Source organism: Pongo pygmaeus, chromosome 4 (assembly GCF_028885625.2).
Source record: "Pongo pygmaeus isolate AG05252 chromosome 4, NHGRI_mPonPyg2-v2.0_pri, whole genome shotgun sequence".
NCBI lineage: Eukaryota > Metazoa > Chordata > Mammalia > Primates > Hominidae > Pongo > Pongo pygmaeus.
In genome coordinates this window covers 181,997,937-182,004,825 of record NC_072377.2, presented here as the reverse complement: position 1 = coordinate 182,004,825, position 6,889 = coordinate 181,997,937, and positions in this window count along the sequence as shown.

The window sequence follows — 6,889 nt, the reverse complement described above, 5'->3', positions numbered from 1 at the left end:
GCCCGCTCCATGAGATCGGGACTCAGCGGTGACAGTGCCCCTTGGGGCTCTGAAATCATCACCTTCTGAGTCATCAAAGTGGCATTGACTTACAGTCAACAGTGCGTGGTGCTAAGTGCACTTTATTATTCCAATTCTTTGAAAATTGGTCATCTCTCTGTGGTCCATCTATGGCCTGGTAGGGTAGCAAAGCCAGGAATCTGAATCATGGCTCCCCTGCTTTCAAGCTGCCTGATTCTGGGCAGGTTCTTATTCTTCTGAATTTTCATTTTCTTGTAACTAAAACAGGGGTAGCCCATTGAATGTGGTCACATGGGGGCTCCTGGCAGCTAGTCAATAAATGTCGTCCTGTTTCTCTACATACCAGACTATGAGGTACCCAGAACCCTATCTCCCTTCCACCAATGGGAGCTGGCAGGAGGAGGAGATGGACAGGAAACTTGGAAAACTCATTCATTCATTCATTCATTCAACGAGAAAGTATGACTCCACCCCAGGCACTATTACAGTAGCTGGCAGTACAGAAGAGAGCAAAGACAGGTAAGGTCTCTGATCTTATAGGAACACGTCATGAAAGCAAGACATGAGACTTCAGCTAGCGACAGGGTCTGTGACGAATGTTTGGGGAAGCCAGCTCAGACTGGGTGTCCTGGAAGGCTTTGCAGAAGAGGTAACACTGAAAGAGAAAGGGCGAGCTTCGTGAAGGTTTGGAGGTGGAGAGAACATTCTAGGCAGAAGGAAGAGCAAAGCAAAGTCCTCAAGGCCTCTGAGAGCCAGAAAGGAAGCCAGCTCCCCTGGAGGACATGGGTGCTGGTGGGTGGGGAGTCAGACCCTGTGGGACTCAGGAAGGGGAGAGGCCTGGGTGGCTCTGTGGAGTGGGCTGTGTGGCAAGACCTGCAGTTCTTGTTCTGTGCTAGGGGCCATTTGACAGCATCTTCAGAAACCCCCACATCAACCCCCCGGGCTTCCCACCCGCCAGGCCAGGCTCTTCCTGCTGGTCCATGCTGCCTCCTGGGGTGGCCAGTTCTTCAACCAGGCCCACGGGGCACCCACTTGCTGGCTGAATTTCTCTCCTTGCATCCCAGTTCTCCTCCAAGTTGGAAGAAGTCTTTGTGGTTTGGATGAAGGAAGGGACGAGGAGGAGGGGGACAGAGCAAAGTGTGTTTGCTGGCACCAGAATCACAGCAGAAGCCAGTGCTGGAAACCTTCCCAAGTATTTAGAAATTAAAATAATAAAAGAAAACTGAGCATATGGAGTTTGTAAAGTGCTGTCCGTCTTCAAGAAGGGATACAGCTTACTCAGAATGCATGGCAGAGCAGGTCAGGGTGAACGTGTCTGTGGGGTTGGGGTGAACACTCAGGCTCTTGGGTAGGATGAGGGGCCCCAGGCTAGGCTAGCCCAAGAGGCAGGAGGAGTGTGGGAATTCCCTTTAAGCTGCACTTTTAAAGGAGAAAGAATATCCTCTATGGCCCCTCCCTAACTTCACGGGAGTCCCCAGTCCTTCCCAGCCCAGGGAGCGCCAACTCCCCAGCTCAACCCTGAACCAATCTTCAGTTCTTTCTCTCCACATCCAAATTCTCAGCCCAAATGCCGCCTCTTCAAAGAAGCCCTCTCTGGCCACCTCATCTGGAAGGCCACCTCTCCAGGTACTTTTTCATCACTGTGTATTTCTGCACGAACCTATCACTATCTAAAATGACCACGGCCCGGCACGGTATCTCGTGCCTATAATCCCAGCACTTTGAGAGGCCGAGGTGGGAGGATCATGCGGTCAGGAGTTCGAGACCAGCCTGGCCAACATGGTGAAACCCCGTCTCTACTAAAAATACAAAAATTAGCTGGGCATGGTGGCACATGTCTGTAATCTCAGGTACTCGAGTGGCTAGCCAACATGGTAAAACCCCATTTCTACTAAAAATATAAAAATAGGCTGGGCGTGGTGGCGGGCACCTGCTACTGGGGAGGCTGAGGCAGGAGAATTGCTTGAACCCGGGATGTGGAGGTTGCAGTGAGCTGAGATCGCGCCACTGCACTCCAGCCTGGGTGACAGAGCGAGACTCCGTCTTAAATGAAATAAAATAAAATAAAAATAAAAAGAACCTTGTTCATTGGTTGACTTGTCCCTCCACCATGTAAGCATCATGAGCCTGGACCTTGCCTGTCCTCTTTCGTGCTACGTCTTCTACACCTGCAACAGGGCTTGGCCCAGGCTAGACCCTTCACAGACACCTACCAAGTGGGGGGACCGAGTGAATTCCAGAGCCGGTTCATTTCAGTGTTCAGGTAGCACCATGCACAAACCTGCTGAATGGCAAACAGCACCTCACACATGGGTAGTATTCATGGGGCTGTGGCAGAGCCCACATGGTCATGATTTGGGGCACTGCTGAGCAAACCAGCCCCCAGCCGAGTCACCAGGTGCTGCAGCAGGTGTTGGGGGCTGCCCATCCTGACGGAGCTGCCAGGCAAGAAACTTCAACCTGCTACTCCTGGAGCTGGGAGCCCACCTGGGAGCTCCAGGTGCCTCCTTCCACCCCAGGTGCTCAAGTGTTCCCTGTGCCAGGAAGCCCACCTGGCACAAGCTGGAGGGGAGGCTGTCTGGAAGGCAGGGGCAACAGGGCAAAAGGAGAAGGCAGGTGCCCTGTGGGCCCTCCCAGGTAGGAGACCTGGCCGGCCCGAGGTCCCTGAGGGTTCTGGAGGTCTCTTGAGTGCAGAGCTGGCTCTGTGGGCACACATGGACATGTGTCGGGGAAGCTGGGAGGAGCTGCCCTGGGGATGGCCGGGCCTGGGGACGACAGGATCCCCTCCTTGCAGTCCCTCCCCTCCTCTCCTTCTGCCTCCCCTCCGTCTGGCTGCTCCTCTCCCGCTCTGCTGCACGCTGGCCTCCGCAAGATGGATTTTCCTGGCTGTGCCAATCTTGCTGCCACCTGTTCGCGCTGTGCTGGAGCCAGCAAAGTGGCTCAGCTTCAAACCCAGAGCAGCTGGGAGAACGGTGGCCAAGCCTCGTCGCCCCCCTTGCTCCCTTCCTTTGTTGCAGCGGCAGCAGCTCGGCCGAGCCATCCTGTCACTTGCTGTCAGCTGGGCAGCCCCTGCTCTTCCCCACCGAGCCTCCTGCAGACCCCTCGATCCCTCCCCAGGCCTAGCCCTTCGTGGCCAGGCTGCAGGGTGGGGCCCAGGCAGGCACTTCACAGCGGCCCTCAGCACCCCACCCTCCATCCCTGGCCCAGACTGAGTCCCCTTCCCTCTCCCCCACTCCCCAAGGGATTCCCCCACTTACAGGAGCCTTCCCCAGGAAATTTAGATGGAAAGTTGAGGAACCAGGGGCCTAAAAGAACCAGGAAGTGACCAGCTCAGCCTGCTGAGCCCGCAACAGGGCAGGGTGGCATGGGACACCTCCAGGTAGTGCAACCTCCGAAACTCCGGGAGAGGGAGGGCTCTGGAAACTCCCTGCACCAGCAACCCAACCCGCGCCCGAGGCTGGAGTCCAGCCCTGCCCCTCGCACACGTTGGCTCCACCTCGGTTTCCTCAGCTGCCAATGGGCTAAGTCTGTGCCTGTGCACCCCACAATGTCACTGTGAAGAACAAACAGAGGGTTAGTGCCTTAAACTCCTTCAAGAACAAGGCAAGGATATAATTAAACATGTGCGTGGGATAGAGAAATGCAAACTGTAAAGGGCTGTGCAGCTGAGGAGCTGTTTTTGCTTTTCTCAGAGGCGGCGAGGCCCCAGGGGCCAAAGGCTGTGCATGCTGCCCTCAGGGAGAAGATGAGGCTTGTGCCTGTCTTCAGCAACACTGGCTCCAGCTGAGGGGGCATCTGACAGCAGAGACAGGCACATCAGAAGATAGAGCGAGACACAGGCAGACAGACAATAAACACAGATAAAATAGCCTGTGAGGCCGATGGCTCTCCTGATGGAAGCAGACAGGCAGCAGAGGTGGCGGCAGGGTTCCTGTAGCCTGGGGCCTTTCTCTCCTCCACCAGGATCCTTCCCGGAGAAGGATCTCTCCCTCCCCTTCCTCCTGCCCTCAGTCATCTGCTCCCGCTCACAAGCCCGTGGGCACACAGGTACAGTGTCCACTCATGCTCACAACACTGCCTCTTGCAGCCACGGAGGGGGCTGGGTATTGGGGGTTGGACTCTCCAAATTCCAGAGACGCTTACTGAGGAGGGACCTGGTCCTCGGCATTAGGGGAAAAGATCTTCCCCTGGGGCAGATCCCTTGGAGCCTGAAGAAGTGTGCCTTTGTGGATGAACATAATAGAAAATAGGAGGCCATTTCCGTGGGGCGCTAATCCCCTGGCTGAACTTCGTCAAAGTGCATCCTTCCCCAGGTGCCCAGAGCTGAAGACGGGGGTCTGCAGATGAGAAGAGAGCTCGGGGCTCAACAGAATCCGACTGGGAGGGCTGGAGTGGGTTGGGCGCACCCTGCTTCCTCTGTCCCCACCACATATCCTCCCGCAGCCACCAGACTGCTCTTTCTTGAGTGAGCTTTGTAGCTGTCCCTCCCCTGTTTATCGACGCCCCCAACCCCTGGCTTCCCACTACACATATAATAAGGCCCAAATTTATAAATGTACCCAGGGCTGCCCATGCCAACCCCTCCCTGCGTTCTGGCCCTCCTTCCGCAGCAGCCTTGTTCCTCCAGCCCAGTCCCCCACAGGGCCTTTGCACGGCTGTGCTCTCTGCCTGGGAAACTCAGCAGCCTGTTGTTGCACTGGGCGCCTTCTCATCACTCAGGTCTCAGAGGAGAGGCCTTCCGTCATCTTACTCAGCACCCTCTCCCTCCTCTGCTCATGATCACATCTCCTGAGTTTTGTCCATTTGTTTTTCTGCATAGCAGGTATCCTTGCCTGAAAATATCTCCTTCCTGTGTTTTTCATCTGTCTCCACCCTGCAGAATGCAAGTGCTGGTCCCGTTCAGTGCCGTGTCCCCATGTGCTGGAGCACAGCCGTCCACACAATAGGCATTTCATAGGCAGGAGGGTCTGGCTTCCAAGAACCCCAGGCTGAAGGGGACAGCAGCCAGGAAAAAGAAGCCAGACAGGCCAGTCCTAGGCCTCAGTGGGCAAAGGGAGGGGCATAGAGGCCTGGCTCATGACAGCAAAGAAGTTCCCTGGGGGAGATCCTGTGTGTGGCACACTGGTCCTCCAGGAGGGGAATGACTGAAGGCTGGGGTCCAAGTCCTCGCTCTGATCCTGGCAGCTCGATCTTCTGGCCTCACTGCCCTGCTCTGTGGAATGGGGATTAAAAATGGCTACTTCTGGCCAGGGGCAGTGGCTCATGCCTGTAATCCCAGAACTTTGGGAGGCCAAGGTGGGCGGATCACCTAAGATCAGGAGTTCAAGACCAGCCTGGCCAACATGGAGAAACCCAGTCTCTACTAAAAATACAAAAAAAAAAAAAAAATAGCCAGACGTGGTGGCACACGCCTGTAATTCCAGCTACTCGAGAGGCTGAGGCAGGAGAATCACTTGAACTCGGGGGGCGGAGGTTGCAGTGAGCCGAGATTGCACTACCACGCTGCAGCCTGGGCAGCAGAGTAAGACTCCATCTCAAAAAAAAAAAAAAAAAAAAAAAAAGTGCCTACTTCCCAGAGTTGCTCTAAGAACTGAATCAAGCCCTGTGTGTGAGTCTGTTTATAAACATTTAAGGGTGTACAAATGTGTATTTATTGGTAAGGGCCCAATTGAGCTGCAAGGGTCAGAAATCCATCTCAAACTAGCTCAGACTCAAAGGGGAATTCATGGGCTCTTGTCATCGAAGAGTCCCTAGGGTGAGAGAAGTTTGGCTTCAGGTATGGCCAGATCAGGGTGCTCCAACAGAACAAGTCTCTCCTTCCTTATCTCCTTGTCAGCCCTCCTCTGTGGGGGCTCCCTGCTTAGGCAGGCTTTTACCAGTTGGTGGCTATCAGCCCTTCCGGCTCCTACCCTGCCATGTGGCCCATCCCACCTGAAAGGGAGCATCTTCTATGTAAGCCCAGGCTTCAGCCTCAGGATTGGTTCTCACTGGTACAAATGGAGGACTCAATTTGAACCAACCTTTGTGGAAGCCAGGATGTTGGGAAACTCTGATTGGCCACCCTGGAGCCAGGACTACAGTGGCTTCATCTGAGCCACAGAGCCTGTGTGTGGAGGTGGTGGTGCAGGTTCTTCAAGGGAAAATGGGAGCACCACTACCCAAAGAGGGGGTCTGGGACCCTGGCTGGCAGACAACGGATGTTCACTGCCAGAAAAATGGTGGCATTCTCAGCCTTCCGGCTGGCCCTGTGAGCAGAGCACTCGAAGGTCCCAGGTCCCTGGAGGCTCCACTCTGGGGCTGCCCTGCAGGTGGTCAGAGGAGTCCACTTCCCTGGGAGAGTATTGAACGGCGCCTCTGTGAGAATGAAACAGAATTGTTCACGAATGTGATTTGTAAACGTTGAAAACACCCTTCAAATGTTACAGATTATCCTTAGTGTTGTTGTAGAACAGAAAAGGGGCGAGGCACTACAGGATTTTGGAACTGAAACGGGCTTAAAAATGATTGGCTGCCACCCCAACCCCCCCTTTTTTACCCAGTCGTCTTACGTGGCAGCCAGAAGAATGTATTTCGGCTGCAGATCACATCCTGTCACTCCCTCCTGAACCCTCCCCTGGCTTCACTCTGCTCTTGCAATATTCTGGATTCTCCTTGCTCCAGGGCTCTGAGGGTTGGGACCCTGCCCACCTCTCAGACTCCATCCCCTACTTATGTTCTCCTGCCATACCCCGTGGCTCCAGCTGCATCGCCGGTCCTTGGGGTCTGGAAACACATCCCGCTCCTTTCCCCCCAGGATGCTTTGCACTTGCTGATCCCTCTGTCCACAACACTTTTCCTCCAGGTCTTCCCCACGGCTGCTGCCACTTTC